Consider the following 24,331-nt stretch of genomic DNA (forward strand, 5'->3'; position numbering starts at 1 on the left):
TCAATAAATTGGATCACATTAAAATTAAGATTTTTTCATTTATTAGAAGATGTCATTAAGAGAGTGAGGTACTGAGTGGGAGAACACATTTTCAGTATATACATATCAGACAAAGGACTTTTTATATTATATACAGAATATATAAATAATTCAGTAAAAAAAAGAGGCAACCCGATAGAAATATCTTCCAAAGATTTGAACAAAGAGGATATACAAATGGCCATGGCCTATAACATGTGAAATGTGCTGTCATCATTAATATGAGTTAATATGAGGGAAATGAAAACAAAACCACATTAAGAAAACCAAAGAAACCCTACAGAAGAGCTAACCTGTTGGCAAGAATGTATAGAGATGTGCATATTGTACAGTGTCTTGCACAGTGTAAATTGACACAGCTACTTTTTGAAAACACTTTAAAAGTCAACCAAGTAATGCAACACTAAGTATTTATTGATCAGAAGTGTCCACATATGTGTGCCAAATCACATGTAAAGGATTAAAACAGGAGCACTGTTAGAATAATCCAAAATTTAAAAAAGGCAAATGTGCATTCAAGAATAGAATTGATAAATCAATTGTGTAAAGTTCAAAATCAGGCAAAATTAAGTCAATTCTGGCCAAGACAGCCTAGTTCATAATGGACTAATTATCCCACCAAAAATAATTATAAAAGCTGGCCAGAATGTGTCAAACTATGGTTTGAAGTCTCAGATGAGAAACAAAGGAAGGCACTGTGAATCCTTGTGTGAAAGGAAACACAGGTGATGTGATCCACAGAGGACATTTTCCAAATCATAACTCAGAGGAATACAACCTAAGAACTTAAGGTAGTCATACTAAACTGAGTCAGGCTTGAGAGTTCAGGTCTGTAAAAGTAGCTAAAACTTGAGAGGCAAACCCTTGGAAAGCAGGAAACCAAAAAGAAGGAGACTAAAAAATCTACAGACATTTCTCCCCAGATATAGTCTTCTTTTAAGCTACACATGCCCAGCACTCTAAGAAATCCAACAAAAAACAGTGTCTTGAAGGATAATGGGCTAAACAGAGATTTCAGCAGTTGTGAAGACAGAGATTGAAGTTCAAGCTCTGTGAAGGTGGAGGAACCTTGGTTAAAACTCTAAGATTTCATCTTAGATTCCAGGAATAAAGGGCACTCTGTAGGAACAAGAAATACACCCAAAGAGTAAGAGTAAAACTGAAACAAAACAGACCAAACAAAACCTAAATTCAAGCCTTAGCAAGATCAATGTGATGGGCTACTCTTTCTGCCTTCTAGAAGTAAATATAACTCTCTTTAGAGGAAGATAATAGCATTTGGAGTCTCTAATTCTTACATTTCAAAATAACAGTCTTTCAAATAAAAAGTTGCAAAGTCAAATGAAAATTATAACCATATGACTAAAAAACAAGATAAAACATAGAAAAGAGAAACAGACTAAAAGATGATTCAGATATTAGAATTAATACATAAGGACTTCGAAGTGATTATTACTAATTGTAGCATACACTATTGGAGTCCCAACTGGATAGCATTTTTCAAGGACAAAGCACCCATGCCCCAGCTGCTGTGAGTGTTGGCTGCTAATATTTCACAGTTCTGTCCTTCTTCTGAGAATTGTCTGTCTAGAAATGACCAGAGCTCCTTATCCAGAAACTCTAAAAGATTTAGTAGTGGTGGCCAAAACCAATGATTGGCTGAAATGTGGATATAAAAGTATTGGTCTATTACCAAAAGTAGGACAACTTGGTGGTACAGATGCTCCAGATCTCCTTATGGGATAAGGCAGAAGGTACATTTCAGTAGAACCTACAAACATCTTTTCCCAGCTTTCCTTCATTTCTCAATCCTGTTTATCTCACACCCTTAAAGCTGTATCTGAAAGCACTTCCTCAATAAACCACTTGCATAAGAATCCTTACCTTAGGCTCTACTTGTAAGGAAATTAACCTAAGACACTGATAAGCTTTAAAATAGAGGAAAGGACATACAAAGTATATGAAAATGTGAAGAATTATAGCAGAAAGTTGACATCTGTACAAAATCAAATGGAGAGGTGGAGCAAGAGGGTGGATTGGTGAGGTGTATGTTTTAGCTACTCCTCCAAGAAAGTAGGTAGAAAGCCAGGAACTGCATGGACTGGACACCACAGAGCAATTTGACTGTGGGCATACTTCATACAACACTCATGAACACGTGGAACTGCTGAGATCAGTGAAATCTGTAAGTTTTTGTGGCCAGGGGACCCGCACTCCTCCCTGCCAGGCTCAGTCCCGTGGGAGGAGGGGCCGTCAGCGCTGGGAAGGAGAAGGGAGAACTGCAGTGGCAGCCCTTATCGGAAACTCATTCTACTGATCCAAACTCCAACCATACATAGACTGAGACCAGACACCAGAGAATCTGAGAGCAGCCAACCCAGCAGAGAGGAGACAGGAATAGCAAAAACAGCAAGAAAAACCCAAAAATAAAAGTGGAGGCTTTTTGCAGTTCTGGTGACCATAGAAAAGGGAAGGACAGAGCTCAAGCCCTGAGGCTCATATGCAAATCCCAAAGAAAAACTGATCTCTCTGCCCCCAGACCTTTCCTTAATGGCCCTAATTGCTTTGTCTCTTAGCATTTCAACAACCCACTAGATCTGTGAGGAGAGCCCTTTTTTTTTTTAACTTTTTTTATTTTTCTAAAACAATTACTCTAAGAAGCCCAATACAGAAAGCTTCAAAGACTTGCAATTTGGGCAGGTCAAGACAAGAGCAGAACTAAGAGAGCTCTGAGACAAAAGGCAATAATCCAGTGGCTGAGAAAATTCACTAAACACCACAATTTCCCAAGGAAAGGGGGGCATCCACTCACAGCCATCATCCTGGTGGACAGGGAACGCTCCTGTCCGTCACCAGCCCCATAGTCCAGAGCTGCCCCAGACAACTGAGTGTGATGGAAGTGCTTCCAATAACATGCACACACCACAAAATTGGGTGTGGACATTAACCTTCCCTGCACCCTCAGCTGGTTGTCCCAGAGTTGGGAAGGCAGAGCAGTGTGAATTAACACACCCCATTCAGCCATCATTTCAGCAGACTGGGAGCCTCCCTACACAGCCCTGCAGCCCAGAACCACCCTGGGGGGACAGCATTAACCTGTGACATAGCACAGTCATCCCTCAACAGAGGACCTGGGGGTGAATGGCCTGGAAGAGGGACCCACTCGCAAGTCTCAGGGGCCATATGCCAATACCAAGGACTTGTGGGTCAGTGGCAGAAACAAACTGTGGCAGGACTGAACTGAAGGATTAGACAATTGCAGCAGCTTTAAAACTCCAGGATCACCAGGGAGATTTGATTGTTAGAGCCCCCCACCGACTGCCCAGACACACACCCCATATACAGGGTGGGCAACACCAACTACACACGCAAGCTTGGTACACCAATTGGACCCCACAAGACTCACTCCCCCACTCACCACAAAGGCAAAGCAGGGGAGAACTGGCTTGAGGAGAACAGGTGGCTCATGGACGCCACCTGCTGATTAATTAGAGAAAGTGTACTCCACAAAGCTGTAGATCTGACAAATTATAGATAAGGATTTCAATTAGTCTACAAATCCTAAAAGAACCCTATCAAGTTAAGCAAATGCCAAGAGGCCAAAAACAACAGAAAATGTTAAAGCATATGAAAAAGCCAGACAATATGGATAACCCAAGCCCAAGCACCCAAATCAAAAGATTAGAGGAGACACAGTATCTGGAGCAACTAATCAAAGAACTAAAGATGAACAATGAGACCATGGCACAGGATATAAAGGACATGAAGAAGAGCATGGCACAGGATATAAAGGACATCAAGAAGACCCTAGAAGAGCATAAAAAAGACATTGCAAGACTAAATTAAAAAATAGATGATCTTATGGAAATTAAAGAAACTGTTGACCAAATTAAAGAGATTCTGGATACGCATAGTACAAGACTAGAGGAAGTTGAACAATGAATCAGTGACCTGGAAGATGAAGAAACAGAAAATGAAAGCACAAAAGAAAGAATGGGGAAAAAAATCAAAAAAATTGAAACGGACTTCAGGGATATGATAGATAATATAAAACATCCAAATATAAGACTCATTGGTGTTCCAAAAGGGGAAGAGAAGGGTAAAGGTCTAGAAAGGGTATTCAAAGAAATTGTTGGGGAAAACTTCCCAAATCTTCTAAACACCATAAATACACAAATCATAAATGCCCAGCAAACTCCAAACAGAATAAATCCAAATAAACCCACTCTGAGACATATTCTGATCACACTGTCAAATACGGAAGAGAAGGAGCAAGTTCTGAAAGCAGCAAGAGAAAAGCAATTCACCACATACAAAGGAAACAGCATAAGATGAAGTAGTGACTACTCAGCAGCCACCATGGAGGTAAGAAGGCAGTGGCATGACATATTTAAAATACTGAGTGAGAAAAATTTCCAACCAAGAATACTTTATCCACCAAACCTCTCCTTCAAATTTGAGGGAGAGCTTGAATTTTTCACAGACAAACAAATACTGAGAGAATTTGCTAACAAGAGACCTTCCCTACTGGAGATACTAAAGAGAGCCCTACAGACAGAGAAACAAAGAAAGGAGAGAGAGACATGGAGAAAGGTTCAGCACTAAAGAGATTCAGTGTGGGTACATTAAAGGATATTAATAGAGAGAGGGAAAAAATATATATGACAAACATAAACCAAAGGATAAGATGGCTGATTCAAGAAATGCCTTCACAGTTACAACGTTGAATGTAAATGGATTAAACTCCCCAATTAAAAGATATAGATTCACAGAATGGATCAAAAAAAATGAACCATCAATATGTTGCATACAAGAGACTCATCTTAGACACAGGGACACAAAGAAATTGAAAGTTAAAGGCTGGAAAAAAATATTTCATGCAAGCTACAGCCAAAAGAAAGCAGGTGTAGTAATATTAATCTCAGAAAAAATAGACTTTAAATGCAGGGATGTTATGAGAGACAAAGAAGGCCACTACATACTAATAAAAGGGGCAATTCAACAAGAATAAATAACAAACATAAATGTTTATGCACCCAATCAAGGTGCCACAAAATACATGAGACAAACACTGGCAAAACTAAAGGAAGCAATTGATGTTTCCACAATAATTATAGGAGACTTCAAATCATCACTCTCTCCTATAGATAGATCAACCAGACAGAAGAACAATAAGGAAATTGAAAACCTAAACAATCTGATAAATGAATTGGATTTAACAGACATATGTAGAACATTACATCCCAAATCACCAGAATACACATTCTTCTCTGGTAATCATGGAACTTTCTCCAGAATAGATCATATGCTGGGACATAAAACAAGCCTCAATAAATTTAAAAAGATTGAAATTATTCAAATCACATTCTCTGACCACAATGGAATAAAATTAGAAGTCAATAACCATCAAAGACTTAGAAAATTCACAAATACCTGGAGGTTAAACAACACACTCCTAAACAATCAGTGGGTTAAAGAAGAAATAGCAAGAGAAATTGCTAAATATATAGATACGAATGAAAATGAGAACACTACATACCAAAACCTATGGGATGCAGCAAAAGCAGTACTGAGGGGGAAATTTATAGCACTAAATGCATATATTAAAAAGGAAGAAAGAACCAAAATCAAAGAACTAATGGATCAACTTAAGAAGCTAGAAAATGAACAGCAAACCAATCCTAAACCAAGCAGAAGAAAAGAAATAACAAGGATTAAAGCAGAAATAAATGACATAGAGAACAAAAAAAAACAATAGAAAGGATAAATAACAACAAAAGTTGGTTCTTTGAGAAGATCAACAAGATTGACAAGCCCCCAGCTAGACTGACAAAATCAAAAAGAGAGAAGACCCAGATAAACAAAATAATGAATGAGAAAGGTGACATTACTGCGGATCCCGAAGAAATTTAAAAAAAATTATAAGAGGATACTATGAACAACTGTATGGCAACAAACTGGTTAATGTAGAGGAAACAGACAATTTCCTGGAAACATATGAACAACCTAGACTGACCAGAGAAGAAACAGAAAACCTCAACCAACCAATCACAATCAAAGAGATCCAATCAGTCATCAAAAATCTTCCCACAAATAAATGCCCAGGGCCAGATTGCTTCACAGGGGAATTCTACCAAACTTTCCAGAAAGAACTGACACCAATCTTACTTAAACTCTTTCAAAACATCAAAGAAAATGGAAAACTACCTAATTCATTTTATGAAGCTAACATCAATCTAATACCAAAACCAGGCAAAGATGCTGCAAAAAAGAAAAACTACCAGCCAATCTCCCTAATGAATATAGATGCAAAAATCTTCAACAAAATACTTGCAAATAAAATTAAAGACACATTAAAAAAATCATACACCATGACCAAGTGGGGTTCATTCCAGGCATGCAAAGATGGTTCAACATAAGAAAATCAATCAATGTATTACAACACATTAACAAATCAAAAGGGAAAAATCAAATGATCATCTCAATAGATGCTGAAAAAGCATTTGACAAAATCCAACACCCCTTTTTGATAAAAACACTTCAAAAGGTAGGAATTGAAGGAAACATCCTCAATATGATAAAGAGCATATATGAAAAACCCACAGCCAGCATAGTGTTCAATGGTGAGAGACTGAAAGCCTTCCCTCTAAGATCAGGAACAAGACAAGGATGTCCGCTGTCACCACTGTTATTCAACATTGTGCTGGAAGTGCTAGCCAGGGCAATCTGGCAAGAAAAAGAAATAAAAGGCATCCAAATTGGAAAGGAAGAAGTAAAACTGTCATTGTTTGCAGATGATATGATATTATACCTGGAAAACCCTGAGAAATCGATGATACACCTACTAGAGCTAATAAACAAATTTAATAAAGTAGCGGGATACAAGATTAATGCACATAAGTCAGTAATGTTTCTATATGCTAGAAATGAACAAACTGAAGAGACACTCAAGAAAAAGATACTATTTTCAATAGCAACTAAAAAAATCAAATACCTAGCAATAAACTTAATCAAAAATGTAAAAGACCTATACAAAGAAAACTACACTACTACTACTAAAAGAAATAGAAGGGGAACTTAAAAGATGGAAAAATATTCCATGTTCATGGATAGGGAGGCTAAATGTCATTAAGATGTCAATTCTACCCAAACTCATCTACAGATTCAATGCAATCCCAATCGAAATTCCAACAACCTACTTTGCAGACTTGGAAAAGCTAGTAATCAAATTTATTTGGAAAGGGAAGATGCCTTGAATTGCAAAAGACATTCTAAAAAAGAAAAATGAAGTGGGAGGACTTACGCTCTCTGACTTTGAAGCTTATTATAAAGCCACAGTTGTCAAAACAGCATGATATTGGCACAAAGATAGGCATACTGATTAATGGAATAGAGTTGAGAATTCAGAGATAGACCCCCCAGATCTATGGCTGACTGATCTTTGATAAGGCCCCCAAAATCACTGAACTGGGACATAATGGTCTTTTCAACAAATGGGGCTGGGAGAGTTGGATATCCATATCCAAAAGAACGAAAGAGGACCCCTACCTCACTCCCTACACAAAAATTAACTCAAAATGGACCAAAGATCTCAATACAAAAGAAAGTACCATAAAACTCCTAGAAGATAATGTAGGAAAACATCTTCAAGACCTTATATTAGGTGGCCACTTCCTAGACTTTATATCCAAAGCACAAGCAACAAAAGAAAAAATAGATAAATGGGAACTCCTCAAGCTTAGAAGTTTCTGTACATCAAAGGAATTTGTCAAAAAGGTAAAGAGGCAGCCAAATCAATAGGAAAAAATTTTTGGAAACCATGTATCTGACAAAAGACTGATATCTTGCATATATAAAGAAATCCTACAACTCAATGACAAGAGTACAGGCAGCCCAATTATAAAATGGGCAAAAGATATGAAAAGACAGTTCTCTGAAGAGGAAATACAAATGGCCAAGAAACACATGAAGAAAAGTTCAGCTTCACCAGCTATTAGAGAAATGCAAATTAAGACCACCGTGAGATACCATCTCACACCAATTAGAATGGCTGCCATTAAACAAACAGGAAACTACAAATACTGGAGGTGATGTGGAGAAATTGGAACTCTTATTCATTGTTGGTGGGACTGTATAATGGTTCAGCCACTCTGGAAGACAGTCTGGCAGTTCCTTAGAAAACTAGATATAGAGTTACCCTTTGATCCAGTGATTGCACTTCTCAGTATACACCTGGAAGATCGGAAAGCAGTGATACAAACAGATATCTGCACACCAATGTTCATAGCAGCATTATTCACAATTGCCAAGAGATGGAAACAGCCCAAATGTCCTTCAACAGATGAGTGGATAAATAAAATGTGGTATATACACACCATGGAATACTACACAGCAGTAAGAAGGAATGAAGTTGTGAAACATATGACAACATGGATGAACCTTGAAGACATAATGCTGAGCAAAGTAAGTCAGGCACAAAAAGAGAAATATTATATGCCATCACTAATGTGAACTTTGAAAAATGTAAAACAAATGGTTTATAATGTAGAATGTAGGGGAACTAGCAATAGAGAGCAATTAAGGAAGGGGGAACAAAAATCCAATAAGAACAGATAAGCTATTGTGGGTAAATTTAACATTCTGGGAATGCCCAGGAATGAGTATGGTCTGTTAATTTCTGATGGGTATAGTAGGAACAAGTTCACAGAAATGTTGCTGTATTAGGTTACTTTCTTGGGGTAGAGTAGGAACATTTTGGAAGTAAAGTAGTTATCTTAGGTTAGTTGTCTTTTTCTTACTCCCTTGTTATGGTCTCTTTGAAATGTTCTATTGCATTTTTTTTAATTTTTTTAATTTTTTTATTTTTTATACAGTTGATTTAAAAAAAGCAAGGAAAAAAATATGCAGAGTCCCCTTAAGGAGCTGGTGGAGAATGCAGGGGTATTGGCCTGCCCTACCTCAATGGTTGCTAATGTGCTCACAGACATAGGGGACTGGTGGCTTTATGGGTTGAGCCCTCTACCACAGGATTTGCCCTTGGGAAGACTGTTGCTGTAAAGGAGAGGCTAGGCCTCCCTATAATTGTGCCTAAGAGCCTCCTCCCAAATGCCTCTTTGTTGCTCAGATGTGGCCCTCTCTCTCTAGCTAAGCCACCTTGAAAGGTGAAATCACTGCCCTCCCCCCTACGTGGGATCAGACACCCAGGGGAGTGAATCTCCCTGGCAACGTGGAATATGACTCCCGGGGAGGAATATAGACCCAGCATCATGGGATGGAGAGGATCTTCTTGACCAAAAGGGGGATGTGAAAGGAAATGAAATAAGCTTCAGTGGTAGAGAGATTCCAAAAGCAGCCGAGAGGTCACGCTGGTGGGCACTCTTATGCACAATATAGACAACCCTTTTTAGGTTCTAAAGAATTGGGGTAGCTGGTGGTAGACACCTGAAACTATCAAACTACAACCCAGAACCCATGAATCTGAAGACAATTGTATAAAAAATGTAGCTTATGAGGGTGACAATGGGACTGGGAGAGCCATAAGAAACACACTCCCTTTGTCTAGTTTTATGGATGTATGAGTAGAAAAATGGGGGAAGGAAACAAACAAACAAACAAACAGACAAAGGCACCCAGTGTTCTTTTTTACTTTAATTGCTCTTTTTCATTTTAATTATTATTCTTGTTATTTTTGTGTGTGTGAAGGTGTCAGGGATTGATTTTGGTGATGAATGTACAACTATGTAATGGTACTGTAAACAATCGAATGCATGATTTGTTTTGTATGACAGTGTGGTATGTGAATATATCTCAATAAAATGAACATAAAAAAATCATATAGGAACATCTAAAAAAAAATCAAGTGGAAATTCAAGTACTGAAAATATATCTGAAATTAAAAACTTATTGGAAAGTTATAAAAACAGACCGGACAAAGCAAAAAAACAGGATTATGAACTGGAGATAAGTCAATAGAAAATTTCCAAACTGAATCAAAGAGAGAAGAATGAATCAAAATATCATAAAATATTATAAGAAACATGTGGAACACCTGGGAGTAAGAAGAGGAGAAATGAGCAGAAGCAGTGTTTGAAGAAAAGAATGGCTGAAATTTTCCTAAAACTGATGAAAGACTGATGTTCCCAAGAAGTTCAAGGGAACCATAGAAGAATAAATGTAGCAAATGTCATTCTAAGTCACATCATCACTGCTAAACTTCCAGAAAATGAAAGGAAAGGAAAAAAAAACTTAAAATTATCCAGGAAAAAAAGATACATTACCTACAAAAGAATAATCATAGATTTATGGCTGACTTTTCAACAAAATCAGTGGAAAGCCAAGAGAACTGGAATGAAATTTTACAACCCTAAAAGAAATTAAAACTTACCCAAAGAGGTCTAAACCTAGTGAAAAGATTCTTCAAAAATGAAGGTGAATAAAATTCAAAACTGTAAAACTTCCAGAAGAAAACGTAGGAAAAATCTGCATGACCTTGGGTTCGGTGATAAGATTTTAGATATATTACCAAAAACACAATACATGAAAGAAAAAATTAATAAAATGGACTCATAAAATTTTAAAATCTTCTCTAAGAGCACTAAGGGAATGAAAAGAAAATTTACAAACTGGGAGAAAATATTTATAAGGCACTTTACTCAGAATATACAAAGAACTCAAAACATTAAATCCAATTTAAAATGGTCAAAAGATCTAAACAAACACCTTAGCAAAGAATATATGCAGATGACAAATGAGCATTTTTAAAAATGCACATCACTTATCAGTAGGGAATTGAAAATCAAAAGAACAAAATGATGCCTCCATACCTGTTAGAATGGCTAAAAAAAAGAAAAAGAAAAAGACAACACCAACTGCTGGCCATGATGCACAGGAAGAGGAACTCTCATTGCTGATGAGAATCCAAATTATTAGCAAATTGTATTCACTAATAAATCAAAAGAAAATAGAGTATGACTAATTGGACTTTGTGCCAGGATTACAAGGTTGGTTTAATATTTTAAAAAATCAATCAGTATGATTCAACAATGCTCATGTTTTTAAAAAAAAAAAACTCAGTTAATCAGGAATAGAAGTGTATTATTCTACTCTGATAAAGAGATCTGTAAAAATATACAGTTTGTTAAATGTTGAAGGCAATTGAACAGGAATAACTAAACAATATCTATTTTATTTTAACTTACAGTTCTAGCCAATTAAATAATGTTGAAAAAAGTAAATAAAATACAAAATAGGTATGGAAGTCATTAGTCAAAGACAATTTGATTGTTTCTCCATAAAACTCAAAAGAATCTACAAATAAACTATTAAAAATAATAGGTAAATTTAGCAAGGTCACTGGAAACAAGGCCAAAATACAATAATCAATTATATTTCTCTATATTATAAATAAGTAATTAGAAAATGAAATTTAACAGAAAAGTAATAAATTTACAATAACATACAAAATCACCCACTACCTGGGAAAACATGTTTTAAAACAGTGCAAAACCTCTTCACTGAAAAGTATAAAATAACTGGAGGGATTTATCATATTCCTTGACTGGAAGACTCAATATTGATGTCAATTCTCCCCCAAATCAGTGCAAACCCTATCAAAATCTCAGCAGCAGGTTATTTTGCACAAATCTACAAACTTATTCTAAAATTTATATGAAAATGCCAAGGACCTAGAATAGCCAAGTAAATATTGAAGAAGAAAGCCTAAGCTGGAAGATTATACTACCAAATGCTGAGTTATTGTGAGGCTAAAAATAATTAAGATATTGAGGAATTGTCACAAGAACAGATAAGTAAACCAGAGGAACCAATTAGAGAATTCAGAAAGGGACCCTCTCAGAAATAGTTACCTGGTTTTGCTAAACACTATCACAATTCAGCATACAAAGGATGATCCTTCAATGAATGGTTTGGGTCAACTGGATGTCCATATGAAAAGAAATGAACCTTAAACCCTACAATATATTATATATAAAATCTACTTAACTATAAACCTCAATGTGAAAACTAAATCAATGTCTTCCTTAGAGTAGGTGACAATTTCTTAAACAGGATATAAACAGAAATCACCATAACGAGAAGATTGAGATATTAAATAGATCAATAAAATCTTCTATTTATTAAAAAAATCACCATTGGCAGAGTAAAACCACAAGCCACAAACCAGGATAAAAGATTTGTATTCTTTATATGTAATGCCTATAAATAACTAAGAAAAAGAGAAATGACACAATAGATACATGGATAAGAGACTTGAGCAGGATCTTCACAAAGTAGTATATCCAAGTAGCCAATACGCATATAAAAATGTGTTCAATATCATTAGTCCCCTAGGAAATGCAAATTAATACCAAAATATATCATTACTACAACAACTTCTAAGACTGATGCAAAACAATTCTGACCTTCACTACCCAGAGTTAAGTCACAGGCTAAGGGTACAAGACTAACCTCATTTCAGACATTAGCCACAAGTTCTGGGGTTCCTGGGCCATCCACACTTATGACCAATTGGCTACAAATTTGGGGGTTTTCCCTACCCCCTAAAGTTGCACTAGAATGACTAACAGAAGTCAGGAGAGTGCTATGCTTATGGTTATAGTTTCAATATAGCAAAAAAGGATACAAATCAGAAGAAGCCAGAAGAGACACACAGTAGATCCCAAATGTAAAACTTCCATGTCCTCTCCATGTAGAGTCCTCCTGGCACATCAAATGTGTATTACCAATTAGGGAAACTCTCTTTAGCTTCAATGTCCAGAGTTTTTATTGGGGTCTCATTACATAGGCTTGATTGATTCAATGCCCATGTGATTGATTCAATGTCCAGCTCCCCCTCATTCCCCTGATGTCAGACAGATATATGTCTCAATGTCTTAACTTCCTAATCACATGATGGGTCTTTCTAGTATGGCTGGTCCCCCCCAATCTAAGGCTAAAAGTATGGCTTGTACCCAGAGTCATCTCATTAGCATTAACTATCAGGTGTGATCCGGGGTCCACCAGGAATAACAAAAGGCACTCTTTTGTTCCCAAGAAAAATTTGGAAATTCCAAAACAAGTTCCAAAGATTTAGCAGGTATTTCTCTGGAGATAACAGAGAGACAAAGACCAACCAAGTTCTTTATTATATTACAACTACACATTCAGCATAATGCTAAAATTAAAAGAAGTGATAATATGAAGCAAACATGAGGCACTCTCAAATAAAACTAGTTAGTATTTTAAATTGGTAAATATACGTGGAAAATTGCTTGGCATTTGTGGTAGTTTGAAGCTGTATATACCCCCAGAAAAACATGTTCTTAAATCTAATCCATTCCTGTGAATGTGAACCTATTGTAAGCAGGACCGTTTGAAGAGGTTATTCAGTTAAGAAAGTATAGCCCACCTCAATCAGGATGGACCTTAATCCTATTACTGGAGTCCTTTAGAAGCAGAGTAAAATTCAGACAGATGGAGAGAAAGCCACAGAGGGAGCAGCCAGAAGCTGAAACCAATGGAATTTGAAAGAGAAGGGAAAGGCTAGAAGAGGCCATGTGCATTGCCATGTGACGAGCTAAGAACCAAAGATCACCAGCAGCCAGCTCCAGAATACATCTTTGGGAAGAAAGTATCATCTTGATGATGCCTTGATTTGGACGTTCTCTCTGCTTCAAAAACATAACCAAATAAATTCCCATTGTGTAAGCTAAACCACTGCATGGTATTTGCTTGCTTGAGCAGTAAATATAAACCTACCATAAGACTTAGAAATTCCAGTTCTAAATATGAGCTCAATAAAAATGAGTGCTTACTTATATCAACCAAAAGACATGCCTGGGTATGTTCATGGCAACCTTTTTCTTAGTAGCCACTTACAACAACTGAAATGCTCAACGTTAGAGTGGATATGTGTGGTATAGTCATTCAATAGAGGAATAACACAGAGCAATAAAAAATACACATATGTATTGCTGCCACATGCAAGAACATGTAAGAACATGGAGAGTCAATTCAAAATCCAAATATTTAGAGGTCCAGAGTTCCATATATTTGAGGTCAGTGAAAAATAAAGAAATCATTGAAACATTTCAACCAATTATGAGAAAAATATAGTAGGAGACGCAGGGAGAAAACAAATGTGCGGAGTCTGAGTCCTGATTTTTCAGTGCTGACAATAGGCAGTTATTTAGGCTTTCCCTGAATTGTGTCAGTTGGGGGATGAGGGGGGGAGTTGTTCTCCCCACACAGACTTGGTGCACAGCCAATGCACTGCAGCCACTGGAAGGAGCTGCTGTCAAGGGCTCAGCCCCCCTAGATGGTCAGGCTTTTACACGTTCTGCATTCCCAGCCCAAGTCCTTCCCCGGGCATCTCTGCTGAGACATCCTCATTTGGGGCAAGGACGGGGAGACCTGAGGACATTTTTCTCCATTCTCCATTCTGACTCAGTACTCAGTACTTTTCCACTCTTACTCATCCCCTTCCCAGGCCCTGGGTACATAAAAACTACAGGAGCCCTTTGTTGAGGGCTACTCAGCAGTGAGGTGTGCTACCATGTATATTACCACAGTGAGAGATTAACAGCTTCATTTTGACCCGATTGTCTGAATTGGCTACTTTTGACACCTGGCAGCTTAGCTCAGCTCTCTCAGCTCACCTCAGCTCTTGACAAAATGCAGTACTTTGATATGATGAAATAAATAAATAATTCATAATCACAAAAGTAGAAGCATTTTAGATATGCATTTAATACATGTATGCAGCATTATTAAGGCAAACTGAGGCTGGCTTCATTTGACCCAAGGATCTTATCCAGCCTTTGTGCAGTGGTTGAGATTTTTGGCATTCTGTTATTCCCTGCAGTAAAAGATATTAGAGTATAAATGTTTTACCTCTGGTAAAATATAACACATCAAACTTTAATATACTTGCTGGAAGGCATTCATCTGGCTTCTGAAGATGTATTTATTTTATTGAGCAGATCATATTTTTCCCTCAGAAATGTTGGGTTGAGAAAATCAAACTTGATCAACTAGCCCAAGAAAACTATGGGCATCCCATAAAATTAAGAAACCAATGCAAGTCAATGCATACTCTCTGAAATAAAAGTTTTTGACCACAAAAGAAGCCATTCTCTAACATTAGGAGAGTTTCCTCCAGCATTTTGGGATGTTTTTAATGAGTACTTGCATAGTGTTCATCTTCCCATTCATTTTGTGGTATTTGAGGTGACCTATCAATAACAAATTAAATATATTATGATTCTAAAGAAATCAGCATCTTTTAGATTCCCAACTAAAACTTAGTGCATTATTTATTTAGCGGGATTGTCACTCAAATTAATGATCTCTATGTAGACCAGAAGTCATGAGGTAAGTAAAATGGAGGTATCAGGCAATTTGAACATGGCCACCCACAGAGTTAGTTTCCAGAGCCAGTATTAGTTAAGAAACATTCCAAATTCCCTGTCTCATTTTCAAAGACCACAAGACCATGTGTCATAACCCCAAATGATGAAGTTAAATATCATAAACTAAAAGAATCTTTTTTTATTTCCTGTAACCTTTTACTTGCCACTCTGGAATTTCTTATGTTGTTCCTATTTTGTTTCTGTGTGCATGTAGATAAAAGACATTTTAAAATAACAAAACAAAGTTAAATAATAATCTAGTCTTCTTTTCCCTATCTTTTAAACCTATAAGACATATAAGGGGTGGGAGGACAGGGAGAAGATCATAACCACCACTAACCCTTATATGCTTGGTATGGGTGTCTGGTTCATACCCGTGTCCTCCATGCATGGTGGGAGGTCAGTTTGGTGAAAAGAGTACTCATTTTTAAGACATTGAAAGCCATATATTAAGTGGTAGTGTAAGCAGTTAGGAAAAGCATTGGGAAAATTTTCCCAGACATGTTAAGAAAAACAGGATAAAAATAAAAGAAAATGATGGAATCTGGAAGATATATTTTAAAATTATACTGTTCTCATGTAACAATCAAAGGTTATGTATTATAGCAGAAACCTGAGAGGCATTAAAGAAACAAATATACCCTTGCTCGCAAAAAAGAAAATCAATCCAGGAAATGGGATTTGAAAATGTAAGGAAAGAGGTTTCTGCCCCCTTCCTCCCACACCACTCTCCTTTCTTGATATGTTGAGGAATGTTTAGGAGATAGAAAGGCATATTTTAGATATGGATAGAACATTAATCTGGAGGGAAAAAGAAAATCCAGGTAGCATCTCCCAATTATTTTTGTTTGTTTCGGCAACTGGTTGAATGGTAATGCCTACCAGTGGGAGGAGAAATTTGAGGAAAAGAAGAAAAAATTATATCACTTCTAATGGGGTAGAATCAGGATATGTGTCCAGTAGCCATGTATCTGTGTAGTTAGCAGATAAATGTGAGGGCATGGTGCTCAAGTCAGATATCTGGGTTGTGGTTAAAAACTGGAAAGTTATTTGCTTAAAGATCGAATGTGATGACATCAGGCAGAATTAGGTTGCCTGGTTGAGAGGCAGGGTGAGAATACAAGGGGATTAAACACATGGAGGCCTACGAACAACTACATTTCAAGGAAAAGCAGAAAAGAAAAATCTACAACAAAGGCTAGGATGGAAAACCCAGACTTCAGAGATAAAACCAAGAAAATGTGATTCATAAACTGAGGGAGAATTGTTTCAAGAAGCAGGAAGGAGTAAATCCCGTGTAGCAGAGCCAGGACTCATATGTGTGCAGGATTGTCTGAGGAACTGGTAGGGAGGTACATAAGAATATTTGTTCAAGGGTTTTTGGCTAAAGACCTTTCCTCACATATTCACCCTATCAAGAGAGAGGTAAATGCAGAAGTCAAAGAAGTTTTTTCTTGAGGAACTATGAAATATGGGGTCCAGTTACATTGCTTTATATACTCAGATAACAGAGTGAGAAAGAGCCAAGAAGATCTTCCTACTTCAAAAATCAAGGCATCAATTTTAGAAGCTCTAGAGTTCTGAGGTCTTTGGAGATATCATCTTAGTACAGGCCCTTGTTCTAAGGTGAATACCAGCAACAGTGAGCAAATGACAAAAAGACAGAAATCGAACTGCATCAAGCATAGGCAAACATGGAGACCGGAACGTAAGGGAAAGAGGTTTCTGCCCCCCTTCCTCACAAAACTGGAATGCACAGGAAGGGATACAGGGACTCAAATACTGCCTTCAGAGCACATTTCTCAGTCAGTCACTCTACATCTCTGTTCCAGCTTTCTCTATAAGTATCGGCTTAACTCTCTTTATCTTCAAATGGCTTCCTCCATATACACTGAGTCTTTGTGTGTGTGTGTGTGTGTGTGTGTGTGTGTGTGTGTTCCTGTGTGTGTCTTTGTGTCTGTCCTGATGGGGAGGGAGTAACGAAATGTTCTACTACCAAATACAGGCTTTTCTTTCAGTTTAGTGATGTGGAAGAAAAATAAGGTATTTCTTTCCCTGCTACATTAGTTAAAAATCCCTGGGAAATCACAGGTTCACTCAGATTGGCCCACTTCTTATACCAATCACTAAGCTTGACTGAACCCAGAAGTGGAGTACCAAGAATTTAAAGCTTCCTTCCCAAGTCAATGAAGTCAAGGAGAATCTGTTCCCCTAAAGAAATAGCTTTGCTGTTATTAAATTAATGTGTAAGTAAGAAAAATGAAATATAGGTTATTATTGCAAAGTTGACTAAGTTGCATCTACAGCTTGGTGAAGTCTGAGGAAGCTTGGTATACAAGGGTTAACAGCTGCCTGGTATAAGTAAGACAAAATTGAAAAGGGTGAGAATTTGGCAATTAATGATCATTGTTCATTTGTAGACAATGCAGTTTCAAGCAGTGGTGAAAGCAAAGCCAGATGGCAGTGAGCTGAGCAGTAAACTAGAAGTGAGGAGGTATAATAAATGCCACAAGAGAAAACCCTTTCTAGAAATTAAAAGCTTAGCTATGGAAGAAAAGAAAGCAAAAAGGCATATAGAATCAAAAGAGGATTTGGGGGAATTATATTTGAAACATCATTTAAATGTTATCATTTAAAAGTTACTCAAGACTTCTGGTCAAAAAAGATGGCAATGTAAGATGCCGCAGGTTGCCATTCTCACACAAAATCTTTGAACAACTAGAAAAACTGTCAGAGCCTTCATTCTTAAAACTCCAAAAACCAGCTAAAGGATTGCAGTAACTGAGAAGTATTGATACAAAAAAAATAGTAGGAAAAGTTCATGGACACCCTGCTGGCCCCTCCCCAGACCCTTCTTTGGAAGGCATAGTGTGGAGCCAGCCTGTGTCCCACTGTGGGTCCCTGGCCCTGTTCTGAAAGGAGCAAAGTAACCCTTGTATGCACACTGGGTGCCTGTATGTCAACACCAAGCTAACTGCTGTCAACCTGAAAGACTGAAGGAGAAAATTCATTTCTGGCTCCTCCTCAAAGAACTTACCCCACAGGCAGAAGCAGTTTGCTGACAACTAAAGCAGTGTAACAGTTAAGTTGAAGCAGCCTGGAACAAAGTATTACCAGCTTTAAGACCTACAATAGAGACCCTGGGAGAGGCAGAAGAAAAGTCAACTTCATGGGGAGTAGAGGGAACATTCATATTCTCATAAACTGGGGAACTCCAGAGACATAGGCAGGCACAAGCCCAGGAATAGATGCAGATGAATGGGCCCTGCACTTCTCTTTGGGTTATCTTCTTGATAGGAGAGCTAAACTCTGAAGCAAAACATGACACAATGCAGAGCCAATTTACAAAGACTGAAAAATGTTTTTTGCTTTGGTTTATTTGTTTTGTTAGTTCCCGTTCCAGTTTGCTAATGCTGCCATTTTGCAAAACACCAGAAATGTACTGGCTTTTATAAAGGGGGTTTATTTGGTTACAAAGTTATAGATTTAAGGCCAAGGTACGGCATCAACAACAGGGTACCTTCACTGGAGAAAGGCCATTGACATCTGAAAAACCTTTGTTAGCTGGGAAGGCATGTGGCTGGTGTCTGCTTGCTCCCAGATGGTTTCAAAATGGCATTCTCCAAAATGTCTCTGCCAGCTCTCAAAAGCAGTCTTCAAAACATCTCTCAGTTGCTCTCCAAAATGTCACTCAAAGCTGCTCTGAGGTCCTTCTGTCTGTGAACTCCTTTATACAACTCCAGTGATCCAATTAGTACCCACCCTGAATGGGCAGGGCAACACTTCCATGGAAATTACCCAATCAAATGTTTCACTCACAGCTGATTGAGTTACATCTCCATGGAAACACTCAATCAAAGAATTCCAATCTAATCAACACTAACACATCTGCCCCCAACAAGATTACATCAAAGATCTTGGCATTTTGCCCCCAAATATACCCAAGCTTGCACAGTTCCTGACACCAAATATCACATATTACTGGCTTAAGGAACGGAGAGATTAGAAACTAAATATCAGAGTTAACACATTAAATATTAAAACATACTGTGTGTAAAAAAAAAAAAAACAAGACAAAAAAAATGAAATGATGGCCTACCCAAAGGAACAAGATAAAAATTCAGAAACTATCAATGAATAAGACAACACTTTCTACATCCTGAAAAAGACTTTTAAAAATTGATCTTCAAAATACTCAAGAAAATAAAGGAAAACACAGAGAAAGAACTAAATGATATAAGAAAAATGATGCATGAACAATATAAGAATATGTAAAAAAGAGAAATTTTTAAAAGGAACCAAACAGAAATACTGGAGTTGAATATCACAGTAACTGAAGTGAAAAATTCCCTACAGAGTATCAACAGAAGATTGGAGCTGACAGAAGAAAAAATCAATGAACTAAAAAACAAGACAATTAAAATGATTCCGGGTGAGAAGCAGAAAGAAAAAAAGAATGAAAAAAGTGAACTGAGCCTAAGAGATGTGTAGGACACCATCTAGCACATTGTGCCAGTTTGGATGTATTATGTCCCCCAAAATGCCATTTATCTTTGATACAATCTTGTGGGGGCAGATGTATTACTGTTGATTAGGTTGGAAACTATCAGTTCAGTGTTTCCATGGAGATGTGACTCAATCAACTGTCAGCAAGAACTTTCATTGGATTATATCTATAGAGGTGTTGCCCCACCCATTCAGGGTGGGTGTTTATTGGATCACTGTGATACTTTAAAAAGAGCCACACATGCCCAGACACAGAGCAATTGTGAGTGACATTTTAGAGAGCATCTGAGAGTGACATTGTGAAAAGGAGCAGCTGCAGCTAAGAGAGGGCAAAACACCCCAAGAGTAACATTTTGGAGAATGCCGTTTTGAAACACCACCTGGGAGCAAGCAGATACCAGCCACGTGCCTTCCCAGCTAATAGAGGTTTTCCAGATGCCAATGGCCTTCCTTCAGTGAAAGTACCCTATTGTTGATGCCTTATCTTGGACACTTTATGGCCTTAAGACTGTGACTTTGTAACCAAATGAACCCCCTTTATAAAAGCCAATCCATTTCTGATATTTTGCATAATGGCAGCATTAGCAAACCAGAACACACACCAACATATGAACTACAGGACCCCCAAAGGAGAAGAAAGAGAGAAAGAGGCAGAAGGAATAGTCAAAGAAATAATGGCAGAAAACTTCCCAAATTTAAATACACACATTCTATAAGCCAAATGAAACTCAAACTTTAGGAGAACCATGACCAGATGCATAGAGCTTAAACTGCTGAATGCAAAGGAAAAGGAAAGAGCTCTGAAAGCTGCAGGAGAAAAGCAATGTGTTATGTACAAGAGAGACCCAATTAGATTAAATGCCATTTTCTCATCAGAAACCATGGAGGTAAAAGGGAAGTGGGATGAAATTCTTAAAGTGCTGAAAGAAAGCAATCACCAGCCAAGAATTTTATATTGGATGAAACTGTCTTTCAAAAATGAGGGAGAGATTAAGACATTCCCAAATAAACAAAAGCTGAGAAAGTTTATTTATAACTGTCCTAGAAGCAATTCAAAATGAAGTTATTCAGACTGGAATGAAATGATACTAGACAGTGAATCAAATGCAAAAAGACATAATGACCTCTGGTAAGGTAACTGTATGGATAATTAAAAATGCCACTACAATTGTATTGTATTTCTTGGTATATCACTGCACTTTTTAAATTCTTACAGTTTCTAAAATTCAAATGCATAAAAGTAGCAATAAATCTATGGTATTGGGCATACAATGCATAAATATACAAATTGTAACAAGTACAACAAAAAAGTGAGGTAAGGGGATATAAGAACAGTATTTGTGCATGCTGTTGAAGTTAAGCTGGTATCAAATCAAACATGACTAGCATAGATTTAGGATATAAAATTTAACCCCATTATAACCACAAACAAAATATATGAAAAATATGTGCAGAAAGAAATGAGAAGGGACTCCATATGGTATATTACAAAAAAAAAATCAAATAAATATGAAAGTAGTGTTTACTGGAATAATTGAAGGACAGAAAAAGGTGTAAGACTTACAATGACCAATAGCAAAATAGCAGAAAAATCCTGCATTATCAATAGTTACATTAAATATAAATGGATTAGCACTTGTGCAGGAGGTGAGCAGAGCTGGAGACAAGACCAGAGACCAAACTCGGGATCTAACAAGATGGCTGGGCTGCCCAAAGGATTATCAAGGAAACCCAGCAATTGCTGGCAGAACCAGTTCTAGGTATTAAAGCAGAACCAGATGAGAGCAACACCTGTTATTTTCATATGGTCATTTCTGGTATCCAAATTTCCCCTTTAAGGGAGGGACTTTTAAACTTGAACTAGTCCTTCCAGAAGTATACCCAATGGCAGCCCATAAAACACATTTCATGATGAAAATTTGTCACCCTAATGTAGACAAATTGGGAAGACTATGTTTAGATATTTTGAAAGATGTGTCCCCAGCACTGCAAATCTGTACAGTTCTGCTTTTGATCCAGGCTTTGTTAAGTGCTCCCAATCCAGATGATCCATTAGCAATTGATGTAGTGGAGCAGGGGAAGACTAATGAAGCCCAAGCCATGGAAACAGCTAGGGCATGGCCTAGGCTATAGGCCATGGATAATATTTAAATCTATCTGATTGTCAAGTGTGCACTACTTCTGTTCTGCCAAGACTTCTTCCTTTTTTGTTTGCATTTAATGGACACAGTCTTATAAACATTACAGAATAAAAACTGAGACATCTTCAGTCCTTTGGTGATTAAATTCACATCAGCAAATCTATGTCTTGTCCTGATTCACTGCTGTAAAACATGAGCAGAGTCTAGAAGTGTCATCTGGATTGTTGCAAAACATTTAAAAGCAGTGGCCCCTCTCCTGCTTTTATTCATTTTCCTCATAATGGTTTAAGTATAAAGAACTGTGAATGTAGGTAGTTGTCAGGGTTAGCTGCATGGGTGTGTGTTTCTTTATTTTATTTTTATTTTTGAGGAGGGGACAGTTTTATTTTAATTTTATGTTTCTTCCCCCCCCACCCACCTTTTATGGTGATCTAATTAAATGCATTGGTTAAAAGCAGCTAACCAGTTGTTCTTTAGACTATACCCTCTAGCTAAGTCTAACTTTATTTAGATGCTTACATGGACAAGCTTGATTGTTTGAACCAAAATGGGAGCATTAAAAAATATCACAGCCCTCACCAATAACATTGTGACTTTGCTGTCAAGTGCAGAATCCTATCTTCAAAAAATAAGCTTGTGAACATTTTATATGGCTTGTCTGTAAATCTTATGTTTTAGTAAAGTACTTTTGGTTAGTCTAAAAAAAATGTAAATGGATTACACTCTCCAGTCAAAAGCCACAGATTGGCAGAGTGGATAAAAAAGCATGACCCAATATATGATGTGTAGAAGAGACTCACCTTAAATTCAAAGACCCAAGTGAAAGGATGGAAAAAATATACACCAAGAAAATAGTAACCGGTAACCAAAAGAGAGCTGGGTAGCTATACTAATGCCAGATAAAAGTTTTGACTTTTAGTAAAAAAAAAAAAAAAATGTTATGAATGACAAAGAAGATCACTACATACTGATAAAGGGGTCAATTATACAAGAAGACATGGAAATTTTAAATATATATATGCTAATTGAAAGCCTCAAAATATATGAAGAACATATTGACTAGATTTGAAGGGAGAAATAGTTCTATATTATACAGTAGCTAATTTCAATATACCACTTTCAGTAATGGATACTACACTATTTTGACTTCATTATTAAAGTCAAAAGACATCCCAAAGGAGACAGAAGAAGATGGCAGCATAGAGAGGCATGGAAGCTAGTTTGTCCCCCTGGAACAACTAACAAAAAACCAGGAACAACTAGTAAATAATCTGGAATAACTTCAAGGGGACAAACATGACTGCCCACTCATCATACACCAACCTGAATTGGGAGGAATGTCCGAGATCGCAGCATAAAATCTGTAAGTAAAAACTGCAGATCCAATCTGGGAGCCCCCTCCCCCCATGGCCCAAACTGCAAAGCCTTGTGGTGCTAGAGAGCAGCACTCTCTGAGCAAGAGAATATAGCTCAGCTGAGCTCCAACTGGGGTTTTAATTAACAAGCATGGGCTGCTCGATACAAGCTATGAATCTACAACAAGCAGACAGAGGCTGTTGGTGATGACTGACCTCAGAGAGCCAGAAGACAGCCACAGACTGGCCATGAAGGGGGCTTTCTTTCCCTTTTTCAGCTCAGTGGAGAAAGCCTCAGCCATTTTCAGTTCCCAGCACTCTGACCCAGACAAGGGTGGAGATAGCATGGGCAGAGTCTATTCAAATGCTAATTACCTCTCCCTAAGGGGGGTTATCTTCCCTAAGAGGAAAGGGGTGGCACCCAGCTGTACTACCCACCTTCCATTCAGATCCTGACCCCAGAGCCTAGGGGAAAACAGCTATGGGCCACACCTCCTTTACACCAGTCTGGAGCTACAAGCTGACAGGTGCCACCTGCTGGGCAGAAAAGCACAGTGACTTGAAGCCTCACAGGGTGTACAATTCTTCTAAGACACCCTCAGGGAAACTGGAGACTATTCCCTCCTTCCAAGACCTAAGCCTGTTCTGGTCTGGGTAAACCGGATCTGGTCTTGGAAACCAGACGCCTAGACAACAGAAAACTACAATCTCCACTAAGAAAAATGAAGTTATGGCCCAGTCAAAAGAACAAACTTACACTTCAACTGAGATAAAGGAATTTAAACAACTAATACTAAATCAATTCAATAACTTTAGGGAAGATATGGCAAAAGAGATGAAGTGTATAATGAAAACACTGGGTGTACATAAGGTAGAAATCAAA

General features: G+C 37.5%; 1 pseudogene; it reads left to right on the forward strand.

Annotated features, from left to right (window-relative positions):
• Window positions 1-17,869: 17,869 nt before the first annotated feature.
• Window positions 17,870-22,103, forward strand: LOC119540494 (annotated as a pseudogene).
• Window positions 22,104-24,331: the final 2,228 nt, after the last annotated feature.

Source organism: Choloepus didactylus, chromosome 7 (assembly GCF_015220235.1).
Source record: "Choloepus didactylus isolate mChoDid1 chromosome 7, mChoDid1.pri, whole genome shotgun sequence".
Lineage (NCBI taxonomy): Eukaryota > Metazoa > Chordata > Mammalia > Pilosa > Megalonychidae > Choloepus > Choloepus didactylus.